Here is a 26,260-nt window from a genome sequence, read left to right as displayed (position 1 = left end):
GTTTAACCTTAAATGTAAAAATGGGATGTAAGAAAGGCATCCTGTAGCCTATCTAACTTCCTGGAACCAGTCTCCAGAGGATGGCCCAAATGCCTCCCCTCATGTCCATCCTGAGCTCCCCAATCTGTGTCCCATCTAGTCACTTGAACTACAGCCCTTCCCTTTGCCTATCCCCATTTTAAAATGACTGGCTAGTCACGTAGATTGGAACCCCCAGTTCCTCCTATCTGAGTGAGGGGCAATGCTGGCTTAGGGATAGAAACAGTAGACTGCCTGCCCTCATATGCCTGCTGTCCAGATTTTCTTGGTAGCACACTCTTCTACAAAAGTGAAGTTTGCCTGCTTCTAAGCAGGTGTTTGATTCCTTGGGCACCCTAATTACTTAAAAAGGAGAGCAGCAGGAAGAAGCCTGGTGCTTCTCAAATGCCAAGGTGCCAGATGTTGGGGGAGTGGGTCCTGCACCCCAGAAATATCCATAGTGTGTAGAACCATGCTCAGTACAAAGGAGGGCTGGTTCCATTTTTAATCAAACATGCACTTCCAGTGTTTTGTACAGTTCCTGAGTGCATCTATCAAAGAGTGCAAATCACTATTCAGGTCTTTCTTCCTTTGAATACAGATTCACAGTGCAAAGCCCTTTTCCCTCTTCCTTAATCTTGGTTGGGTTTCTGGATACAAATTTGTTGGTGTATAAGTATTGATAGGATTATTATAAGTGAAAATAGAGTTTTCCCTTGACAATATCTGCATAAATTCAAAAAGTGATGTCTAGGGGCTGGGGATGTGGCTCAAGCGGTAGCGCCCTCACCTAGCATGCAAGGGGCGCTGAGTTTGATCCTCAGCACCAAATAAAAATAAAATAAAGATGTTGTGTCCACCAAAAACTAAAAAATAAGTATTAAAAAATTCTCTCTCTCTCTCTCTCTCTCTCTCTCTCTCTCTCTCTCTCTCTCTCTCAGAATCTGCATGTCCATGTGCATGTCTATCCTACACCCATGTTATGTTTTTCTTGTAGTTCTTTTCCTTTTATTCTTCTTTTTCTCAATATTCCATGTAAGTAATAATAGAGGTGTTTTCTATTGTTTATATGGCTGCCTTAAACTTCACTGTCTTTAGGAATACAGTTATATTCAGAATCTCCAGTGGTAAATAACTTCAACAGAATGAAGCTCTTTAATCCTGTTTTATATCTAAAAGACATACTCAACAGTATCTTTAATATCCTAAGGTTATGTGCCTGAGACTGAGTGGGAATTTTAAATACTTAAAAGTTAAGTACTGAATTCAAACAAAGCCTGAGCAATCCAGCCTGAGACTTGTACATGTGGCCATAAACAGCAAAGGAATCTTCCAGCGGTTGCCGGTGTGGTAACTGTGGTTATGGCTTCTCAAAGCAAGTCTCTTGCCTCTGGCCCAAAGAATTTTGGGGCTGATTTTCCTAAGCAGAATTTCTAGAGGACATAATAGCCTCTCACCAGAAGCAGCCCGAGCATGCTAGCAGACTCCTGAGTGAATGGTAGGTGTCAAAACAGTAGGAGACTTTGAGGGGAAATTCAGTGACCACCCGAACTCCTTCTGAGGCATTTCCTAAACCTGGTTGGTGGAGGGAGCTCCAGGCACTAGCTGCCTTGCCTGGCAAACATGCCAAAGTCACGTCAAGGTCAAAGGCAGCTTCCCTGAACCACTCTATTGCCTGGGAAACAAATAGATGAGGAAACAACTTCAGTCCCATTTGTAAATGTAATGAAATCTTTTAAAATGCAGTAGGTTAATTACTCTATGTTGCTGATCTACCAGAGTTTCTTACTAGATTTTTTTAAAGTTGCTAATGAACCAAGACAGTAATTCCTTGCAAGAACTTCCACTACCTACTGGATTTTGAACATCATTTCTGGGGAACTGGACCTTCCCTTATGTTTTAGGAAGCACATCTGCATGTCCAGCTGGTGTGGCTGGAAGTCCTGCAAGCATCACACCAGCCTCACTCCTGCAGCCTGTTGTTCACTTGCCATCTGTTGCTGATGAGCTTAGTGCTGCCATGGCAACAGGCTGAGGCAGTTCCTTATCTCAGGGTCCTGTGCAAGGGTAGAGGTCAGACTGTCTGTTCTTCAGGGTCATCTTAACAGAAACGCAGGAATTATCCAGCACAGCAAGGTAGTCTACACTACCAAGGTAGTCTACACTACATCTCCTGTCAGTGAGATGCAAGTGTAGACCTCATAAATACCCACCCAACAATATGGGCTTATACCAGCCCTATAGTCCTTACAAATAAAATGATAAAAAGAAAAAAAAAAACCTCCAATAATGAATACATAACACAGAAATTGTGAATGTAAACAATCACCGTAAAACGACATTATAGCAAGGTTGCTATAATGCTCTAAGGTCCAAAGATGCAAATCCTCTTCTTCAAAACTGATGTTCAAAATTTATGTGATTAGATGTAAGAAACACGTCTTACTGTGAGTCCTGCTCTAGACACATTGGGGCTCCTGAGCTCTTTCTCCCTGGAAGGGACTTGCTTTACCCTGCACTCACCAGTCTTCTTGGCTCTGAATGCTGCACAGGCAGGATTCTGCTGCCCTCTCTGTCACTGAAGCAGAGAGCAGAGGCTGAGAGACACATGAGCACCTGTCAGCATCCCTGCCCAGAGAAGAGCCTTGTGAAGACCTGAAGCCACTGCTGCTCCTTGGCCTCACTGAAGGATCTGTGCAGGTGGGGAGGGAGTCAAGGTAGGTCTGAAAGGCCACCACCATAGGACAACATGGACCATTGAGGTGGCAATTTGTTTTTCTTTTTTTTTGGATTGGGCATCATCCAAACATTGTTTACAAGAAAACAAAACCTCATCACATTCATCTGTCCATTTATTGTCCCTGTAATATGAGGGTGCAGTATCAGTTTAAGTGCTCCAAAGTAAAATAAAGCAGGGTGAGGGCAGTGGGAGTGCTGGAGGCAGGCTTCCTCTGAGGAGGTCAGGAGGGAAAATGCGGGAGCCCCAGAGGTTATCCCAGGCAGAGGAGAGACAGCTGCATGTGCCAATGTCTTAGCTTGGCACAGAATCACGAGCCACTACACAGCTTTGTAGATTCAAACAGCAATTCTTTATTCTCGAACTCACACTGGCCTCCACACATGCTCTGGGGCAATCCCAGTTCTTCTGCCCCCCAATTCACCTACTCCACGAGGCTTTCTTCCCAAAATACTCTCTGAATCTCATGAGAACTCAAAAGGAGCTCAGGTAGCAGGAACGCCCTATTTCAAGCAGCAATAATCCTCAACATCAAACTTCCCTAAAACCCAAGGTCTTAAACTGGGAACGCCCTTAACCCAAGGAGCGGGATACTTCCTCAATCCCTAAAAAACAAATGCCAAATATCTTCTTTGATATAAGGAAAGTAACTAAGAACAGAGTAGGGACTAAGAGCATGAGAAGAAGATTAACATTAAACAGGGATGAGAGGTGGGAGGGAAAGTGAGAGAGAAGGGAAACTGCATGGAAATGGAAGGAGACCCTCAGGGTTATACAACCAGGCATCCTGCACCTGCACCTTTGCACAGAAACTTTCCCAGGCACCAAGCATGCTACAGCCATGAAGTTATTAGGGATGCCAATCACTGTCACCGATCTCTACACATAATGATTTTCCCAACAACATTTTACAGGGCTGCCTTTCCCCAGATGCTTGCCATTTCTCACGATGATGCCCATTCTGACTAGAGGGAGATGAAGTCACAGTAGAGGTTTGATTCGCATTTCCCTGGTAGCTAAAGATGTTGAAATATTTTACATAATTGTTGGCCATTTGAACTTCTTTGAGAAGTTTCTGTTTATTTGCCAAGTTGATGAATGAATAATTTTTTTTCATGTTGAGATTTTAAAAATTCACCATATATTTATATATTAATCATTTGTCAGTAGTAAATGACAAAAAAATCTCATTCAGTATGTTGTCTCTTCATGCTGTTCATTTTTTCCCCTTTGCCTTGCAGAAGCATTTTTGTTTTGCTCCCATGCTATTTGTTCTTGATATTATTTGTTGAGATATATGAGTATTTTTGAGGAAAAGGCTGCCTATTCCTTAATGTTGTAGTGTTACCCTTAGGTTTTATTCTAGCAGTTTTTAAGTTTCTGGGATTATTCTCAGGCCTTTGATACATTTTGGGTTGACATTTATAAATGGATATCCCATTTTCCCAGTATAATTGGGTAAAGAGGATTTCTTCTCACCAATGTATATTTGGGGACCTTTATCACTAATTAGATGAATCAAGGTTCATATGTCTGTGTAGCTCCTATTCTGTTTCATTTTTCTCTGTGTCGGCTTTTGTTATTATGGCTCTGTAGTATAAATTGAAGTCAGGTATAATGAGGCCCTCAGGTTATAGTTTACAGAATTCCTTGCTTTTCTGGTTCTTTTATTATTCCATGTGATTTTTAGGATTGTTTTTTTCTAGGTATAGAATAATATGGGTATTTTGATGAAGATTGTATTGATTCTGTAGGTGGATTTAGTTAATCTGATGTCTTTATTTAATATCCAGATGGCTTTAGTTTATTTAATGTAGTTAATGTATGTGGCTTTAGTTTATATGTAGATGACTTTAAGTTTTTTTTTTTAAAGAGAGAGGTGAGAGAGAGAGAGAGAGAGAGAGAGAGAGAGAGAGAGAGAGAGAGAATTTTTAATATTTATTTATTTTTTAGTTTTCGGCAGACACAACATCTTTGTTTGTATGTGGTGCTGAGGATCGAACCTGAGCCGCACACATGCCAGGCGAGCGCGCTACCACTTGAGCCACATCCCCAGCCCGGACTTTAAGTTTTTTAGTAATTTTTTTTAATGTTTCTTGTAGAGATCTTTCCTTTCTTTGGTTAGACTTATTAGACTTATTACTAAACTTTTTTTTTTTTTTGTACTAGGGATTGAACTCAGGGACACTCAACCACTGAGCCACATTCCTAGCCCTATTTATATTTTTTATTTAGAGATAGAGTCTCACTGAGTTGCTTTGTGCCTCACTGTTACTGAGGTTGGCTTTGAACTGCTGATCCTCCAAGTTGGGATTACAGGCATATGGCCCTGTAACTGGATTACTAAGAATTTTTTAGTTATTTGGAATGAAACAAGTTTCCTCATTTTTTTTTCCAACAGATTCATATTGTGGGCAAAAGCTATTGGTTTTCATATCTTGATTTATTTATTATGCAACATTGCTGAATTTGTTTATCATCACTAGGAATCTTCTGGTGGAACTTTTAGTATTTTCTAAGTTTAGAATTATATCATCTGCAAACAGAGACAATTTGACTCCTTCCTTTCCTCTTTGTAACCCTTTTATGTCTGCCTCTTGCCAAATGCTTCAGCTAAAAATTGAGTATTTATTGTATAGGAATAGTGGCAGAACATCCTTCTATTGTTCCTCATTTTAGAAAAAATTCATTCAGCTCTTCCCTATTCAATAGGATGTTGGCTTTAGGTTTGTCATATATAGAATTTCTTTTGAATTGTGTTTGTTGCACGCCTGTAATGAAAACAACTTTATCATGTTGTATGATCTTTTTAACATGCTATTGAATTTCATTTGAATTGCTACTATATTGAGGGGGTTTTATCTAAGTTCATCAATTATATTGGTGTGTCGTTTTCTTTTATCAGAGAAGTGTTCTTGTCGGGATTTGGATTTTTTTTTTTTAATAGTAGTGGAGGGGCTGGGGATGTGGCTCAAGCGGTTTCCCGCTTGCCTGGCATGCTTTCGGCCCGGGTTCGATCCTCAGCACCACATACAAAGATGTTGTGTCTGCTGAAAACTAAAAAATAAATATGAAAAAATAATTCTCTCTCTCTCTCTCTCTCCTCTCTCTTAAAAAAAAAAATTGTACTGGGGATTTAACCCAGGACAATTCTAACACTAACTAGAATCCCAGTTCTTTTAATTTTATTTGAGAGAAGGTCTTGCTAAGTTACTGAGGCTGGTCTTGAACTTGTGATCCTCCTGCCTCAGCCTCCCAAATTTTGGATCATGTAGGTGCTGGTCTTTTGGATGGTTTTTAATATCATGGTGATACTGGCTTCATAGAATAAATTTGGGAGGGTTTTTATTTTTCTATATCAAGGAATAACTTGAGAAGCATTGTGTTAATTTCTTCTGATTATCTGATGGAATTCAGTATTGAATTCACTTGTCCAGAAGTTTTTGTGTTGGAAGGCTTGGTATTAGTGCTTCAGTTACATTGCTTTTTATTGTTATTTTAGGTTTTCAATATCCACTTTGTTCATTTTGGGTAGGTCATAGGTACCTAGAAATTTAACCATTTCTTTTAGATTTTCCAATTATTAGAATATGAGTTTTCAAAATAATTCCCTGATAATCCTCTAAATTGCATTGGTTTATGTGATAATGTGAGCTCTTTCATCTCTAATTTTTATGAATTTGAGTTTTCTCTTTGAGTTGTTTGTCTAAGGGTTTATTCATTTTGTTTATTGTTTCAAAGAACCGACTAGTTTTTTTCATCAGTCCTTTATATTCTTTTATTCTTTATTTCATTAATTTCATCTCTGATTCATATTCTTTTCTTGTGCTCATTTGGGGAATAATTTGTTGTTGTTGTTGTTGTTGTTATAAGACTGGGAGATTGACATGTAAATTATTTGATTTGAATCTTTCTGGTATTTTATTTAGGAACACAACTGCATTTTCCTTTTAGAACTGCCTTTATAGTATCCCAGAAATTTTGGTACATTGTATTTCTGTTGGTTGATTCTAAGATTTTTATCTCCTGATTTTTATGACATACACTCAAAAGTGTGTGATTCAATCTCCATATGATTGTATACTAGCTTAATTTTTCTTGCTGTGGATTTTAGGCTATAATTATCTGATAAGATACAAGGCATTGATTCCACTTTTCTCTATTTGTTAGGACTTTATTTGTGGCCATAAATATTATTTATTTTGGAGAGAGTTCCATGAGCAGGTGAAAATAAGTGTGATCAGCTATTGTTACTCATAAGTGTGATCAGCTATTGTTACTCAAAATATCTTATAGATCCTTATTGTTTCCATTTTATCTATAGTATGATTGAATGCAAGCCATTTGTTTTCTTTAAAATTAGGGTTGATTTTGTAATTGATAGGTAGATATGGTCGTGTTAAATCAGTTTCATATGACTGTAGGGAAAGCAAATGGATACAGAAGCGAAGTGCAGAGGCAAAAGCAAAAACTGCTCACCTTAGATGCCAGCTTTATTTATATCAATAGATTACTTTAGGTCATTGGCTTCATTAGTACACATTGTTCATAGTCAGGTTACAGACTTAGCAACATTATGCAGCTTATCTCTCAGTTACATAATAAGTTGCAATGTGCAATGTTATGAGCTTTGTGTAGCTCTCATGAAAATCCATTGTAAAAAGGTACTGTTATGTTGGCAGCTTTAGGCTCAGTGAAACATTGTGGTGTCTAACAAGAGAGATCCTTTATTTCTAGGAAGTGTGTGCTTGAGATCAAGGTCAAGGCTGATAGACTCTAGCACAGAACCTCCTCATAAAGGACATTATCATAGCAACTAGGCATTGCACATGTATTAGTTATCTTACTAGTTCCAGGGAGTAACTGCAGAGCATTCTAAGGGTTGGAAACAGGGTGCCAGTTATCCCCCAGGAGTTTGCTCACCAGAGAAATGCTTCCCTGTATATTTCCACAGTCAGAATCCCTACAAATATCATAGTGAACTTGGAATAAAACTGTGGAAAACCTGTGGGAGTTGGATTTTGAAATAGTGATGTTGGTAATAAAATGATCAGGTAGCTATCTAAATTGGATTTTTGTCATGAGCATATGTTTACAATATTCATAAGGACAATCTAAAAATAACATGTTAGATATCTTCTTTATGTTCTACTTATTAGTCAGGTTTCATTTTTCTATTATTTATTGCCAATATGGCTCATTTCTCATGCAGGTGACTGTCCCTTTTGTACAGTTGCTTCTGTATTAGTAGAGGAATATCAGATGTAGGTTTTGTTTGTTTTTCCCAGAACAATCTTGTGTCTAGGTGTGGTAGGTGCAAATGTAGGGCTTATGTACTAGTGTAGATTGGAGCCATTGCAAGACTGAGGAGACTATAAAGTCCAGAGTACTGAATACATGGTGAGATTGATGACACTGATCATCAGGGAAACAAGGTTTGATTTTGAGTTAGATACACAGGCAATTATAAAAGACATATGTGTAAAATAGTACAAGATTGTGGTTGACCACATGGAATTCTTAGCATGTGTATTGAAGATAATTAATAATAACAAGAATAATAATGATGATGATGATTATAATAATAGGATATTACTTAAGATATGAGAAAAAATCATTTTAACAATAATAATGGTATAAAACAATAAAACAATAAATATAAGAAAGAGTGAGATTAGATTATTTAACAGAAAGAAATAATCAAGATTAGAAATATACATTTGTGCTGGAGATGTGACTCCATGGTAGAGAAGTTGACTTGCTTGTGCAAGAACCCAGGTTTAATTCTTACCACTACAAAAATTTTTTTTTTTTTTTTTTTTTTTTTTTTTTTTTTTTTTTTTTTTTTTAGAGAGAGAGTGAGAGAGAGAATTTTTTAATATTTATTTTCCATTTCTCGGCGGACACAAGATCGTTGTTTGTATGTGGTGCTGAGGATCGAACCCTGGCCGCACGCATGCCAGGCAAGCGCGCTACCACTTGAGCCACATCCCCAGCCCCCCCCAAAAAAAATTTTTTTAAAGGAATTTTTTTCTTAGAGCATTATAGTTATACATATTAATTGTGTTTATTTTGACAAAATCATACAAGGTTCAATTTGATTTGCTCTCTTTCAATCCTCATTACCTTCTTTTATCTCTATCCTCCCTCCCAATATTCTCCCATCATCATGCCCACCCACAAGAATAGGATCCTAATTAGAATACAATATATCCCATGCTTGTATAATTTCATCACAATGGATTCTACTGTCATATATAACTAAGAAGAACCAATAAAATTAAATAAAACATGAAATTGTTTGAAGAGTGAGATAAGTTTATGCTGTTAGAAACATCACATATTATATACATGTATCAAAGTTTTTATTGCATAAATATGGACAATTTTTATTTTATTATTAAAAATAAGTTTAAATTTAAAAAACAAAAATATTCAAACAAGATTGTTGTTTCTATTTGTTATTTTAATAATATACATAAATACCATAAAATATTTGAATTCAAATTCAATATTTACTAAAGTAAATATTTCCTTTAGTTTTCTACCTTATTGCATTTCAAAAGTTTGTCTTATACCACTGGTATTGGAATCACTAGAGAGGTTGCTACATATTCAGAAAACTCAGTTCCATCCCAGAACTATTGCATTTTAGTAAATCTCTGATTCATGGTTATGCAATTAAAATTGAGAATTCCCCTTCTTTTTTTTTTTTTTAAAGAGAGAGTGAGAGAGGAGAGAGAGAGAGAGAGAGAGAGAGAGAGAGAGAGAGAGAGAATTTTTTTTTAATATTTATTTTTTAGTTCTCGGCGGACACAACATCTTTGTTGGTATGTGGTGCTGAGAATTGAACCCGGGCTGCACACATGCCGGGTGAGCGCACTACCGCTTGAGCCACATCCCCAGCCCAAGAATTCCCCTTCTTAATCATCATAACTTTCTCATCTGAGAGATATATACAACTTAGATTATGATATAAAATAACAAATGTATATTCTTGTGTTGATGCCTGAATTTTTATATTGTATTTCATAAAAGTGGAACATATACACTCTTTTTGGACTTATGTCACTTTTTCTTCAGAGGTAGATAATAGTATCACTGTGTTTAAAAGTATCTTTATAAATAATTAAAGTCATCACTTACATGAGAGTCTTTTTACAAACTCTCATCTCAACTTTAATTAGATCACAAACTCTGTGGATTATCATTTGGTCAATGTGCTATTTATTTACCTATTCTTGTTTCAGGAACTGTTGACATTCAGGGATGTGGCCATTGATTTCACTGAAGAGGAGTGGGAATGCCTGCAGCCTGCTCAGCAAAAATTATATAGAGATGTAATGTTAGAGAACTACAGAAACATGGTCTTCCTGGGTATGTATAACTTCCATTCAGAATTCTTAATTATTGTTATTTAATTTTCTTCCCTTGCAGAATATCTTCTGGGAACTTCTCTGCAAGAATGAGTTTTAGATTTGTGCTTTCAAGAAAAAGGCATTGTTTGGTACAGATAAGTGTTAATGATATTCCTTTGAGTCTTTAATCTCTTCCTTTCTTGGTTAGTTATATATTCTTCACTTTACACAAGTGGTACTTAGACGAATTCAGTGATGTAAAATATTGTGGCCTACACATAGCATTGGACACATTGAGAGGCCCAAATGTCAAGGAGGACGTCAAACTTCAAATGTTCATGGAAAAGTTATCCACCAGAAAATATTTTTTTAGAAGCTTAGGTTTATTTCTCTTGTTATCATTGAACACATATGCTCTATGTTTATCATGCTTTCAAATTCTTTAAAGTCTCCGTTTTTATCCAGTGATGTACCAGTACATTCAAATTAACCACCAAAACTCCCCTTAGCTTATGAGGATCAGCATGGTCTAAAATATATACCATTATTTGTGGGTCTCTAGGAAATTGATGCACATTTTTGGAGAACTCTAGGTCAAACCATTGTAATAAACTAATATTATAAAGCAGTCTCTCTAATAATATTCATATATTTATTTATTAAAATTTTCTTATTAGAGCTCTAAAATACTTGTAATGGATTTTCTGTGAAGTGAATCAAGGTTTTCAATGAATGCTCTTTTGGGGTCTGTAGTCACAGTTGCAAAATGTAGTTACATAAAAGGGCTTGTAAAATAGTATATCTGTGGTTATATACAATTTTGTTGGTTAAATTTTCTTTTTCTTCCATTTTATTGAATAGGTTTTATGTTGTGGAGTAGATTTTCTCACATAATTTGGTTCTGCTTTATTTTATCCATTTTTTATGATTAGATGGCAATTTCCATTATTTCACAAATTAGGACAATGTAAGTTGAAATTAAGATATTCATGATCCTTGTTTCTATTGCCAATAAAATTACATGTGCTTTTACTTGCTTGCATAAATATTATTCCCTTTTAATGACATTTATATTTTATCTGTATTAGTTTTTCATCCTCCCTATGTACAGAGTAATGTAAATTTTCTATATGTTAATGTAATGGGGATAAAACCAGGCATGATCTAGTAATGAGCTATGCCCCAGTCCCTTTCTATTTATGTTTGGAGGAAGGTTCTCACTAAATTACTGATGATGGTCTTGAAATTGCAATCTTCCTGCCTCAGAATTCCTAGTACCTGGATTACATGCTTGTGTGTGTGTGTGTGTGTGTGTGTGTGTGTGTGTGTGTGTAATGACATTTTTAAGGTAGCTTTAAAATATTTTGCAATTATTTTTATATTTTATGTGTTGTTTGAAATTTTAATCAAAACCACAAAACAAAACTTGCTGTTCACCATATCAAGTATATTGTTCAGTAATGTTAATTCAAATTTTTATGTAATATATCTGCAGAAAGTTTACATCTCAAAAATCAATACATAAATTCTTATGTAAACAAACGCTCATTTCTATCTTCTCCCCTCAGTAATGCCATTCTCATTTCTGTTCAGAAAGTTTTTGTTTGTATGTTTGTTTTTGTTTTGTTTTAGGCATCTTATATAAGTAGAATTCTGCCATATTTTTCTTTTTGGTAGGGACTTATTTCAGTTAACCTAATATACTGAAGATTTATCCTGATGATAGATTTTGCAAAAATTTATGGATTTTTTAACATGAAAAATATTCTCTAGTTTCTATATTACAAATTGCCTCATCCACTTATTTCAAGGAATATTTGGTGTGCTTTCTCATGGTAGCTCTTTTAGATAATACTGTAACAAACAATGGCATGCAAATATTTTAATATGCTACATATGCAAGAGATTATTACACTCTCAATTTAATATGCCTATCTGCTTAACTTGATGTCAGTACTACCCATTGAATATTGTAACTTATAATGTTTTTAAGTCATGACACAACATTCTCCCAATTTTGTTTATATTTTGAAATTTTGGGGGCTTTTCATACAATTTGAGATTCCATAAAATTTCTGGAATATGTTTTTCTGTTTGCAAAAGGAAATGGGAGTTTGATAGATATTTACATGAAGTCTCCAGCTAACTGAGGTGTACAAAGGTCTCTTAATTTTATCTTTCAATTCTGGAACAAGACCATGTTCAAGATTGTTCAACCAATTGCCACATATTTCTAGATTTTTGAGCATCCCTTCCACTTTTGATTTCTAACTTTATGCTATGATATTTACAAAATAATTTTACTATTTTCATACCTATTAACCTTTGTTTTATTCCTTACCAGTTGGTCAATCCAGTTTAATATTCTATTTGCTATTAAGAACATTTAGTATATGTTTAAAGTATTCTTCAAAGTTTTTGTTTTGTGATTACCATTTTGTTTGACTTTTTCTTACAGTAAATGGGGATTAGTGTCTCCTAGTATTATAGTTTGCTTTCTATTTCTGTATTTACTTTTTTTAATCTTACCTTTTTAATGTCTGAGAAGACTTGAAAATATATCTATTCTCATGGCAGTATTCTAGGGAAAAGTTCTTTTTATCTTTGTATAATCTACTTTGCCTCTTTTTAATTTTTTTTAAATTTAGAATATATTTTATGCCATATAACTTCTTGTTTTAAATGGTTTCTGTATCATAATTTGGCAACCCAGGTTTTTTTTTTTTTTGGTCACTTTTGTATGTAACACTCATATTTTTTTGCTTTCATCTACTTCTTTCCCTAGATTTAGAGTTCCCTGTAGATTACATACAATTAATTTCTTTCAGATTTATTATTTTTTATTTTTTGAAATTTTTATTTGTTCTTTTTAGCTATACCATAGTAGATAAATGTATTTTGACATATTTTACATACATGGAATATAACTTCTCATTCTTGTGGTTGTACAAAATGTGGAGTTACACTGGTTGTGTATTAATATATGAATATAGAAAAGTTATATCTGATTCATTCTTCTTTCTTTCTTATTCCCATCCCACTCCCTTCCCTTCATTCCCCTTTTCTTATCAAAAATGAACTTCTATTTTTGCCCACCTTATTGTGTATAAGCATCTGCATATCAGAGATAACATTCAGTCTTATGAATATTATAATATTTTACTTCCTCTATATTTAACACACAACAGTCACTTCTAAACATCTATATTTTTCAATTAAGGACTCAATTTGTCTACTACATACATGACAGTCTTGAATAAATTGCACATATGTAACAATAGTCCTAATTTGAAAATGTCTTCAAAATATGATCATTCTGGCCCTTCCCCAACCCTGTGAACTCTAATGATCACATTTTTAGAAGACAATTCTTCCCAAGAATTTTAACACAAAACATACAAAATTTGTTTACTAATTATACTTTTGTCATACACTGGCAACCTCTTTAACAGCTAGAAAAGCTAGATGTAGATTAGGACTTGTTGGTCCTTTATATACACTAAGTACACAGCACAGTAAAACAAAACCCACAGACATAGGAACAGTGGTTACTCTTGCCTCATTGTAAGCACACTGGCATGGTACTCCAGAGAATCAGCACACAATATGTATTACTCAACAGGGGTTTTGGCTATTTCCCCACCCCCAAAAAAACATTTTATATGAATTTTAAAAAAAATTTATACAATGTGTTATATTTTACTACTTCTACTTTTGACATATATTAAGTACTTTAGAACATCTAGAAAGTCTAGATATTTCTTTTAAAAAGTACTTAGCATTAGTAATTAGTACTTAGTAATGAGGAGTAAAATACACATACAAAATAATGGTTATAATATATGAAAAATTTCTTTTACATATAACCAGTCTGGCACAGGACAATTTCTTCTTATGGTCCAAGTCTTCGTAATGTCTTCTAACCCACTGAAAAAAATGTGGATAACTGCCACTGCTAGATGTGGTCTAAAAACTCCATTTCAAGGTCAATTCCAGAAGATGTTTCTGATTTTTTAAAACAAATGGCCATTTTCAAGACATTATTATGTAACTCTATTATATGTTGTCAAACTGTTTACATTTAGAATGTCCAGATGTGTGGCCTGGGGATGTGGCTCAAGCAGTGATGCGCTTGCCTGGCATGCATGGGGCGCTGGGTTCAATCCTCAGCACCACATAAAATAAAATACAGATGTTGTGTCCACCAAAAACTGAAAAATAAATATTAAAAATTCTATCTCTCTCTCTCTTCTCTTCTCTCTCTCTCTCTCAAAAAAAAAAAAAAAAAAAGAATGAATGTCCAGATGTGGCAAAAGTTTTAAAAGTTTGAGAACAGCTTTTTCATATTATATACACAGGCCTTGTACAACAGGCCAGTAAATCTACCTGAAGTGTGGTAGACATTTTCAATTGATCAAATATGGTATGTTACCCTACAGTTTCTCTCTTTGGTTGAATAAACACCAAATACTCAAGGGTGTTCACCCTTCCACCCATCATGCTCCAGGGCTTCACTCACATTCCAGGATGGATAAGGCCTTTGTTTTCCTTGTCAGGACAAGTTGTATTCTTGTGAAGCCCTCCTGGAGTGGTCACTGAGAGCCCTAGTCTGTGCTGATTGGCTGCAGAATCCATCATCCACTCACCTTCTTAGGCCCTTAAAGCCCCTGATGGCCTCTAGGCATTTGGTTGGCCACCATTCTTCTTGACATGCTATGCTCCCACCATACAGAGTTGCCATTTTCTCAGTGCTGGCTTTGGCTAGGATGGACAGGATTGGGCCAGGAGATTTGGCAGCCCAGAGATCCTGGGTCTGAGGTTCTATAGATCATTGCCATTATCAGGTCATCCAGGCAGGGGGAGAGGCTTTCAGGTTCTTCACAGCCTTGGCCAACCAGTGGACAGTAACATTGGGAGCTCCAGGGGTCTGCAGGGCAGAAACTTTAGGCTTTCATGGGCTCCCCAGCTCCTCACTAGCCTGGGGCTGGAGCACCCCTGAGCACCCTAGGGAGCAGGCCATGCTCCATTTTTTACCACACTCTGTGGAATTAATTCAGCAATTCCTTTTTCCTTTTTAGATTTAATTTTGTTAGTAAAGCTTTTCCTTTTGATTTGTGGCTTGTAATAATGCATTAATAATCAAATGAATTTTTAAAAGTGAAGAACTTGCTACTGTTACTTTGAAAGTTGTTTTCTATATTTCTTATAATTGATTTTCCTACTTTGCTTAATGCTTTAACTTGTGGCTTATAACTTTTCATAGTGGCATACTTGAATTTCTCTACTACTTCCCTTTATATATTCTATAGGTTTTTAATTTTGCACAGGATCTCACTATGTTGCTAAAACTGGACTTGAGCTTATGTTCTTTCTGCTCAGCCTCTCCCAGATTGCTAAGATTACAGCTTTACACATCATGAATGCCTCTTTCAGACATTTTTTTCTTGAGGAATTATTCACATTCACAATTTCTGCTTATTTATATTAACAATCTTTGTCTAAATTTAGTTATCTAATCTCCCTTCAAATGTTTACTTAGTGTAGTTTGGGTAATTTATAACTCTCACTATCCTAATGTTCAATTCCTAATGTTTTGGGGTTTTTGTTGTGTTGTTGTTGTTGTTACTTTGATTAAACCACGGTTTCCTTTATCTTTATGTGCTGTACTATTGTTAATTGATTTGTCCATTAAAAAAAAAACAGACAACAGTAGATTATATAAATTTAATAAATTTTAAAAGGCAAGTATAGTGCTACAAGCTTGTAATCTTAGCTAATTGGAGGCCATGCAAAAGATTTCAATTTTGAGGCAAGTCACAGAAATTTAGGAACATCATGTCTGAAACAATTTTAAAAGCTGTGTTGTAGTTTAGTAGTATAGAACCCTTGGGCTTAATCCCAAGCACAACACATAAATAATTAAAAGTAGAATGACCTCATGATACAGAAATGCCAATATTAAATATGTATCCATAAGAAATGAAATCAGCATGTGGAAGAGATAGCTCCACTATTATGTTCAGTGAAAACATTGTTCTCAATATTCAAGATATGGTCTCAACCTATGTGCCCATCAATGATCAAGTTAGTAAAATTGTGGTATTTATATGCCATTGCTATTTAGATATAAAAATATCTTGCCATTTAAAGTAACATAGGATGAATATGCAGGACTTTGCATTAAGTGAAATAAGGCAGATACAGAAAGTCAGTTGCAGGAAAATTTGACTAACATGTGGAAGTCAGAAATCCATAGAGTAAAATTGTGGTGACCAGGTACTGTGTTCTGTGGAGTGTTGGCATATTGTTAGTCAAAGTTTAGAAATTTTTATTTGAATGGGCGTAAGAAGGTCAAGAGTATTTTTGTATCACATGGTGAGTATGTTATGTTCTTAGTAAGTACTAATAGAATGAATGCAATACTTTGTAAGCACAAAACTGATAAATATATGAAATAATACATGTATTAATTCACTTCATTTAGTCATTTCGCTTTATATATATATATACCTTAAAATACCATGATATACTTAGCAAATACACAAAGTTGAATTTTTCAATAAAACAAATCAGCAAATAATACAAATTTAAAAACATAAAAAACAACTTATTAGTTTTGAGTGTCATGTTGGCTTCATCCAAATAATATGGATGTAGGCTGTGTAAGGTTTTTATTCCCTCCCAAACTAGTTTTCATGGAGAATTTTCTAGACATATGTGTGTATTTTTCTTATTAAAAATTTTGTCCTGGGGCTGGGGATGTGGCTCAAGCGGTAGCGCGCTCGCCTGGCATGCGTGCGGCCCGGGTTCGATCCTCAGCACCACATACCAACAAAGATGTTGTGTCCGCCGAGAACTAAAAAAAAATAAATATTAAAAATTCTCTTCTCTCTCTCTCTCCTCTCTCACTCTCTCTTTAAAAAAAAAAATTTTGTCCTTATTTTTTTAAGAGTCCATGGTCTCTTTGCTCTTGTTGGATAACTGTGGTATTATCATCCAAAATCTATCTGTTAGGGTTAGGGTTAGGGTTAGGGTTAGGGTTAGGGTTAGATCTCTCTGTCATGGTAGATGGAAAGTAGTTTTCAAACACTTCAAGAAAGCCACAAATGCTTGTGTGTCTTTTATATTTTTCTTATTCTACTGAGAATGAAGGTTGCTGGTGGACTTTTTCTAATTGCACAATGCTATATTGTGGAGAAGCTGTATTTGGAAAAAGTTACACTTTTTTTCTCTCTACTATATTATTCTCCTTAGTAATATACTCATCTTGGATACTATGATCTCTACAATAGTTTGAGTAATTTTCACAAGGTAATTTTAGTCTGTACATTTTTACTTATATATTTCTGGAGTAATGATGACCTTCGATTTACTAATATGCTATCCCACTGATTTCCTTACATTGTGATAATTTCATATCTTATCTATGCAAAATATATTCATCCCAGTCTAGTAAGTAAAATAATTTCTATATTGGTTTATTTCAGGCATGGCTTCTCATTATATGCAAGAATTTTCACAAGAACAGGGCATAAAACATATATTTCAAAAAGTAATAAATGGAAATTATGAACTTGACTATTCACAACAAAGAAAAATATGGAAAATTGTAAGTGAGAATGAACATCAGAAATTATATTATCAAAAGTCAGCCCTTATTCACCACCATAGAATTCATATTGAAGAGAAGCCCTACAAATTTAAAGAATGTGACAAAGCTTTTAATGAAAAATCTCACCTTATTTGCCATCGGAGAATTCACACTGGAAAGAAGCCCTACCAATGTAAAGAACGCAGCAAAGCATTCATTAAAAAAACACACCTTATTCACCACCAGAAAATTCATACTGGAGAGAAGCCCTACAAATGTACAGAATGTAGCAAATCTTTCATTAAAAAAATGCACCTTATTTATCATAGCAGAATTCATACTGGTGAGAAGCTCTACAAATGTACAGAATGTGACAAAGCTTTTAGTAAAAAATCAAGACTTATTCGCCACCAGCAAATTCATACTGGAGAGAATCCCTACCAATGCAAAGTATGTGACAAAGCTTTTAATCGAAAAAGTAGCCTTATTCGCCACAGCAGAATTCATACTGGAGAGAAGCCCTACAAATGTAAAGAATGTGACAAAGCTTTTAATGACAAATCAAACCTTACTTACCACAGCAAAATTCATACTGGCGAGAATCCCTACAAATGTAAAAAATGTGGCAAAGCTTTTATTAAAAAAGCATACCTTATTCCCCACCTGAGGATTCATACTGGAGAGAAGCCCTACAAATGTACAGAATGTGACAAAGCTTTTAATGAAAAATCAAGCCTTGTTTGCCACAGCAGACTTCATACTGGAGAGCAGCCCTACAAATGTACAGAATGTGACAAAGGTTTTAGCAAAAAATCAAGCCTTGTTCGCCATCAGAGAAGTCATAGTGGAGAGAAGCCCTATCAATGCAAAGTATGTGGCAAAGCTTTTAATCGAAAAACTAGCCTTATTTACCACAGCAGAATTCATACTGGAGAGAAGTCCTATAAATGTGAAGAATGTGACAAAGTTTATAGTCAAAAATCAGCCCTTAATTACCACAGCAGAATTCATATTGGAGAGGCTTACAAATGCAAAGAATGTGGCAAAACTTTTAATCATCCATCAAACCTTATTAGACATCAGAGAATTCATATTAGAGACAAGATCTACAAATGATAACATTATGCCATTTCTTCAAGAGTGGGTCAAAATTTATTCCACACCAGAGCAATTACAGCAGAGAAAAATTATTCAAATGAAAAAACTGTGACAATGTAAAAATGTCTCTAACAGTTGGTCACCCCTTACTTAGCACCTGAGAAAACATACTAGTAGGAGAGAGTATGAGTGGAAAAAAATGTTTTAAAACTCATAGCCATTGCTCAGACATTATTGAACTTTGGAGAATTCATAGTGCTTAGCAATCTTAAAAAGTTAAATAATGTTTCCAAGCCTTTATTTAAATTTCAAATTTATTGAACATCTGAAACCTTATACCTGTAGTGAAGGTTAAACAGCATTTGTCCAAAATATGTGTTGTATATAACAGCAAAATATTTACAATAAAAAAACCTTGACAAGTATAAAAGAAGTATAGTAAAGTCCTTATCCATACCTCATAACTTGATATATTTGAGAGTCAGTAAAAGAGAAAATCATTTAAATATAGAAAATGAGCAACTGGCTTTAACATTTGCTTAAAATTTATTAATTATTATTAGGAGATATGGAGAAATAAGAAAATCATTGTAAATATTATACATCCAAGAATGCAAATAGCTCATCTTTGAAAGGATACACATTTCTTATAAATCAAAGATTACTGTATATTTGCACTTTTGAATACTGGAGAAAACAATTATAAGAAACAATTATAAGAGGCTTTACATTAAATTTTAATGTTTTAAACTTTATTTATTGTACTGTGGGTTAAATTAAAGGATGCTTAACCACTGAGGCACATTCCCAGTCTTCCCCCCGGCCCTTTTAAATTTTGAAGCAGGGTCTGCTAAGTTGCCCAAAACCTCATTAAGTTGCTAAGGCTGACTTTGAACTTGTGAAAATTTTTCCTCAGCTTGCCAATGTGCTTGGGTTACAGGCATGGACCACCATAGCCAGTTTACAGTGCATTTTTACCTATATTCACAATATGTATGCAACATGTTAATGAATATAACTGAATGTTAATATGTTAACACTGTCATGTATTGAATCATGTCATTATCTCAAAGACATCACAGTTTTCCACTTGACTAAGGGATTTATGTAACAGACATACTATTGGGTAAATAGTACTGTAACATCTCTTAATTATTTAACACATTAATCAAACTTATTTGGGAAATATAATTTTCATAAATCAAATTGTTATAGTTTTTCTGTTTGTGTTTGTGGAGATATTAAGATAGTTATGAGAATGATATAGAGATATGAAAATGAGCCCTAGATCTTTATATTTTGAATTACAATATTAATATCTTACCTTATAGAATGACAGTACTCCTAAAGGCTGGGCATCTCTGGAAAGTCATAAAATCTCCCAATCAGGTGGATTATGAACACCCCAGAGACTAGGATCCTACAGTGCATATTTTGTTTAAAGGAGTCATTGAAGAGAGAGATATTCTCAGTGCTTGCATGGGAAATCCTGTGGTCAACAAGAAAATGGCCTATCATGGCTCTTGGCATGTTCGGTAGAGAAAAAAGACTGAGGAAGACAAGCATTCCTCATAAACTAAATAAGAGTAACTCCTGACTGGCCTCCAAAAATTTAGAAAAACAGCCCAGAATAGGACCACCTGTTTAGTCTTGGACCCCCACAAGGAAATATGACCAGAAAAAAAGTTTAAAATTATATAAACATTTAAAACTCCTACAATTTATTTTATTAGGTATCTTTTGATTTTAGAGACCTCTTTTATTCTACTTTATAATATATAAGGGCTATTACAGATTGTAGGATAGATAGTATATGGCATGCTTTCCCAGTACATCTGTACATCTCAGTCCTTATATTGTAAACTAAACCTGTCCCTTTTTAGGTCTTACAGGTACAGTAGCACAGGTCTCCACACAGAAACACACAAAATTTGGTTCAAATGAACACCAAAAACACACAAAAATTATCCTATATTTCCTCCATGTGTTAGCACTGTGGGTCAACAAAACACCCACAAACTTTGATTTCATTTAAATTAACTTGGATATAAAACATTGCAATCTAATTATAACTTTTATGGGCAAGAGAACTGTGGAAATAGTAATAATGTGTGTGTAATTTTTTAAAATTTATTAATTTATGTTTGTTCAAATTTGTTATCCGTAATAGCAGAATGCATTTCAGTTCTTAGTACACAAATGGAGTACAATTTTTCATTCCTCTGGTTGTGTACAAAGTAGAGTCACATCATTCGTGTCTTTACACAAGTATCTGGGGTAATGATCTCCATCTCATTCCACCATCTTTTCTATCTCCATGCCCCCCCCTTCCCCTCCTTCCCCTTTGCCCCATTTGAACTTCCTCCATTTCTCCCATGCTCTCCCATACCCATTATGGATCAGCATACACTTATCAGAGAAAACATTTGGCCTGTGGTTTTTTTGAGATTGGTTTACTTTACTTAGCATGACATTCTGCATCCATTTACCTGCAAAAGCCATGATTTTATTCTCTTTTAATGCTAAGTAATATTCCACTGTGTATATATACCACAATTTCTTTATCCACTCATCTATTGAATGACATCTGGGTTAGTCCCACAATTTAGCTATCGTGAATTGTGCTGCTATAAACATTGATGTGGCTGCCTCCCTGTAGTATGCTGTTTTTAAGTCCTTTGGGTATAAACTAAGGAGTATGCTAGCTGGGCCAAATGGTGGTTTCATTCCCAGTTTTCCAAAGATTCTCCATATTGCTTTTCATATTGGTTGCACCAATTTGCAGTCCCACCAGCAATGTATGAATGTGCCTTTACCTCCACATCCTCACCAACACTATTTGTTCTTTGTATTCTTAATAGCTGCCATTCTGACTGGAGTAAGAGAAAATCTTAGAGTAGTTTTGATTTTCATTTCTCTAATTGCTAGAGATGTTGAACTTTTTAAAACATATTTGTTAATCAATTGTATATCATCTTTTGAGAAGTATCTGTTCAGTTCTTTAGTCCATTTATCGATTGGGTTATTTGTTTTTTAGTGTTAAGATTTTTATGTTCTTTATATATCCTGGATATTAGTTCTCTATCTGATGTGCAAGTGGTAAGAATTTGCTCTCATTCTGTAAGCTTTCTGTTCACCTCACTGATTGTTTTCTTTGCTAGAAGAAGATTTTCAGTTTGAATTCATTCCATTTATTGATTCTTGATTTTATTTCTAGTGCTTTAGGAGTCTTGTAAGGAAGTAGTGGCCTAATCTGGCATGATAAAGATTTGGGCCTACTTTTTCTTCTATAAGACACAAGGTCTCTGGCCTAATTCTAGGTCTTTGATCCACTTTGAGTTGAGCTTTGTGCATGGTGAGAGATAGAGGTTTAATTTCATTTTGCTGCATATGGATTTCCAGTTTTCCCAGCACTGATTGTTGAAGAGGCTGTCTTTTCCCCAATATATGTTTTTGGCACCTTTGTCTAGTGTGAGATAACTGTATTTATGTGGATTTGTCTCTGTATCCTCTGTTCTGTACCATTGATCTACAAGTCTATTTTGGTGTGATTACATGCTGTTTTTTTTTACTACTGCACTGTAATATGGTTTAAGGAATGGTATTGTGATGCCACCTGCCTCACTTCTTCACTTTTCTTGTTAAGGATTTCTTTGACTATTCTGGGTCTCTTATTTTTCCAGATGAATTTCATGATTGCTTTTTCTATTTCTATAAGGAATGTCATTGGGATTTTGATTGGAATTGCATTAAGTTTGTATAGTGCTTTTGGTGGTATGGTCATTTTGACAATATTAATTCTGCCTGTTCAAGAACAAGGGAGATCTTTCCATGTTCTAAGGTCTTCTTTAATTTTTTTTCTTCAGCATTCTGTAATTTTAATTATAAACATCATTTACCTCTTTCGTTAAATTGATTCCCAGGGTTTTGTTTGTTTGTTTGTTTTGAGGCTATTATAAATGGGGTAGTTTTTCTAGTTTCTCTTTCAGTGGATTTGTTACTGGTGTATAGAAATGCATTTTTTTATGGATCTTAATTTTATATCCTGCTATTTTGCTAAATTCATTTATTAGTTCTAGAAGTTTTCTGGTGGAATTTTTCAAATCCTGTTAGAATCATATCATTGGCAAATAGTGATAGTTTGCTTCTTTTCCTATCCATATCCCTTTAATTTCTTCCATCTGACTAATTCCTCTGGCTAGAGTTTCAAGAACTATGTTAAATAGAAGTGGTAGAAAAGGGCATCCCTGCCTTGTTCCAGTTTTTAGAGGGAATGCTTTCAATCTTTCTCCATTTAGAATGATGTTGGCCTTGGACTTAGCATAGATAGCTTTTACAATATTGAGATACGTTCTTATTATTTTATTTTTTCTAGTGTTTTGAACGTGAAGCAGTGCTGTATTTTGTTGAATGCTTTTTCTGCATCTATTGATATGATCATACAATTCTTGTCTTTAAGTCCATTGATGTCATAAATTACATTTATTGATTTTCATATGTTGAATCACGCTTTTAATCCCAGGGATGAACCCCACTTGATAGTGGTGTACTATCTTTCTAATATGTTTTTGCTTTCAATTTGCCAGAATTTTATTGAGAATTTTTGCATCTGTGTTCATAAGAGATATTAATCTGAAGTTTTCTTTCCTTGATATGTTTTTACCTGGTTTTAGAATTGGTGATATTGACCTCATAGAATGAGTTTGGAAGTGTTCTCTCTTTTTCTATTTCATGGAATAATTTGAGGGGTATTAGTATTAGTTCTTCTCTGAAGGTCTTGTAGAACTCAGCTGTGAATCCATCTAGTCTTGGGCTTTTCTTGGTTGGTAGGCTTTTGATGGCATCTTCTATATCATTGCTTGAAATTGATTTGTTTAACTTGTGTATAATGTCCTGATTTAGTTTATGTAAATCATATGACTCTAGAAATTTGTTGATGTCTTCAATATTTTCTATTTTACTGGAGTACAAATTTTTTAAATAATTTCTAATTATCTTCTGAATTTCTGTAGTGTCTGTCATGATATTTTCTTTTGTATCACGGGTTTTAGTAATTTGAGTTTTCTCCTTCTATTCATTAGCATGGCTGAGGGTTTATCAATTTTACTTATTTTTTCAAAGAACCAACTTTTCATTTTGTCAATTTTTAAAAATTGTTTCTTTTGTTTCAATTTCATTGATTTCAACCCTGATTTTAATTATCCCCTGTCTTTTATTGCTTTGGGTGTTGTTTTGTTCTTTTTCTAGGGCTTGGAGGTGTAATGTTAGGTGATTTGTTTGTTGATATTTTTCTTCTTTTAAGGAATAAACTTCATGCAATGAACTTTCCTCTTACTACTGCCTTCATAGTGTCCCAAAGATTTTGATATGTTATATCATTGTTCTCATTTACCTCTAGGAATTTTTTAATCTTCTCTTTGATGTCTTCTGCAACCTATTCTTCATTTAATTACATATTATTTAGTCTCCAGGTGTTGGAGTAGCTTCTATTGTTTGTTTGTTTGTTTTGTTGATTTGTAATTTCATTACATTATGATCTGATAGAATGTTGGGTACTATCCCTATGTTTTTGTATTTGCTAAGAGTTGCTTTGTGGCATAATATGTGGTCTATTTTTGAGAAGGATCTACGTGCTGTTGAAAAGCAAGTATATTCACTCATTTATGGATAAAATATTCTATATATCTGTTATGTCTAAGTTATTGGTTGTATTATTGAGTTCTATACTTTTTTTGTTTAGCTTTTGTCTTGAAGACCTATCCAGTGGTGAAAGAGGTGAGTTAAAGTCACCCAGTATTGTTGTGTTGTGGTCTGTTTGACTCTTGAAATTGAGAAGAGTTTGTTTGATGAATGTAGATGCTCCATTGTTTGGGGCATATATATTTATAATTGTTATGTCTTTTTGATGGATGGTTTCTTTAAGCCTTATGAAATGACCTTCTTTATCCCTTTTGGGTAACTTTGGCTTGACATCTACTTTATTTGATATGAGGATGGAAACCCCTGCTTGCTTACACAGTCCATATGAGTGGTATGTTTTGTCCCAACCTTTCATCTTCAGTCTGTGGATTTCTTTTCTTATGAGATGAGTCTCTTGAAGACAGCATATTGTTGGGTCTTTTTTTTTTTTTAAATCCAATCTGCCAGTATATGTCTCTTGATTGATAAGTTTAGGCCATTAACATTCAGGGTTTTTATTGAGACCTAGTTTGGGTTCCTGGTCATTTTTGTAATTTAACTTGATTTCTCATTTGATTGATTTTTTTCTTTAGTGTAATACCTCCCTTTGTTGATTTTCTTTGTTTTTATTTCTTCCTCATGAAATATTTTGCCACAGATGTTCTGTAGTGCAGGCTCTCTAGTTGTAAATTCTTTTAACTTTTGTATATCATGGAATGTTTTTATTTAATCATCAAATCTAAAGCTTAATTTTATTGGATATAAGATTCTTCATTGGCATCCATTTTCTTTCAGAGCTTGGTATATGTTGTTTCAGGATCTTCTAGCTTTCGGGGTCTGGCTTGAAAACTCTACAAAGATTATAATTGGTTTTCCCCTCTATGTAATCTGATTCCTTTCTCTTGCGGCTTTTAAAATGTTCTCCTTATTCTGTATGCTGGGCATTTTCATTATAATGTGACTTTGTGTAGATCTGTTGTGATTTTGTACATTTGGTGTTCTTTAAGTCTCTTGTATTTGATTTTCCAATTTATTCATCATGTTTGGAAAAATTTTTAGTCAGAAATTTTTCATTGAATAGATTGTTATTTCATTGAATAGATTGTTTTTGGTCTGTAAGTCTATGCCTTTCTCTATTCCAATAATCTCAAATTTGGTCTTTTTATGATATCCCATAATTCTTGAATGTTCTGCTTATGGTTTTTTGCCATTTTCACTGTGTGGTTGACTTTATTTTAAGGATTATATAGTTTGTCTTCATTGTCTGAGGTTCTGTCTTCTGACTGATTTAATCTGTTGGTGATGCTTTCCTATTGAGTTTTTAATTTGGTTTATGTTTTCTTCATTTCAAGGATTTCTGTTTGTTTTGTTTTTCAGAATCTCTATCTCCATATTAATGTAATGCCTTGCTTCCATATTGCTTATATATCTCTTTATCAAAGTGATCTTTAATGCCTGTATTTGCACTCTTATATCATTCTTTAATTCAAGGAACATTTTAATCACGTACACCCTGAACTCCTTCTCTGACATTTCTTCTTCTGTGCTGGCCATGGATTCTAATAATGTAGTATCTTGGTTTGTTTGGGGTACTTTCTTCCTTTTTTTTTTTTTCCATGTTGGTCTTGTGTCTTCCCTTCTAGCACTGTGGATCTGAGGTGTTAAAGTTTTTACCCTATAGATTTATACTGTCCCTGTAGGGTTTCAGTACTTGTCTTTTAAGGGGCAGATCAATATTAACAGATCCCAATTCAAACAATACACAGCCTTAAACCAAAT

Source organism: Spermophilus citellus (assembly GCF_964194105.1).
Source record: "Spermophilus citellus genome assembly, chromosome: 8".
Lineage (NCBI taxonomy): Eukaryota > Metazoa > Chordata > Mammalia > Rodentia > Sciuridae > Spermophilus > Spermophilus citellus.
Note: the sequence above shows the minus strand (reverse complement) of the source record.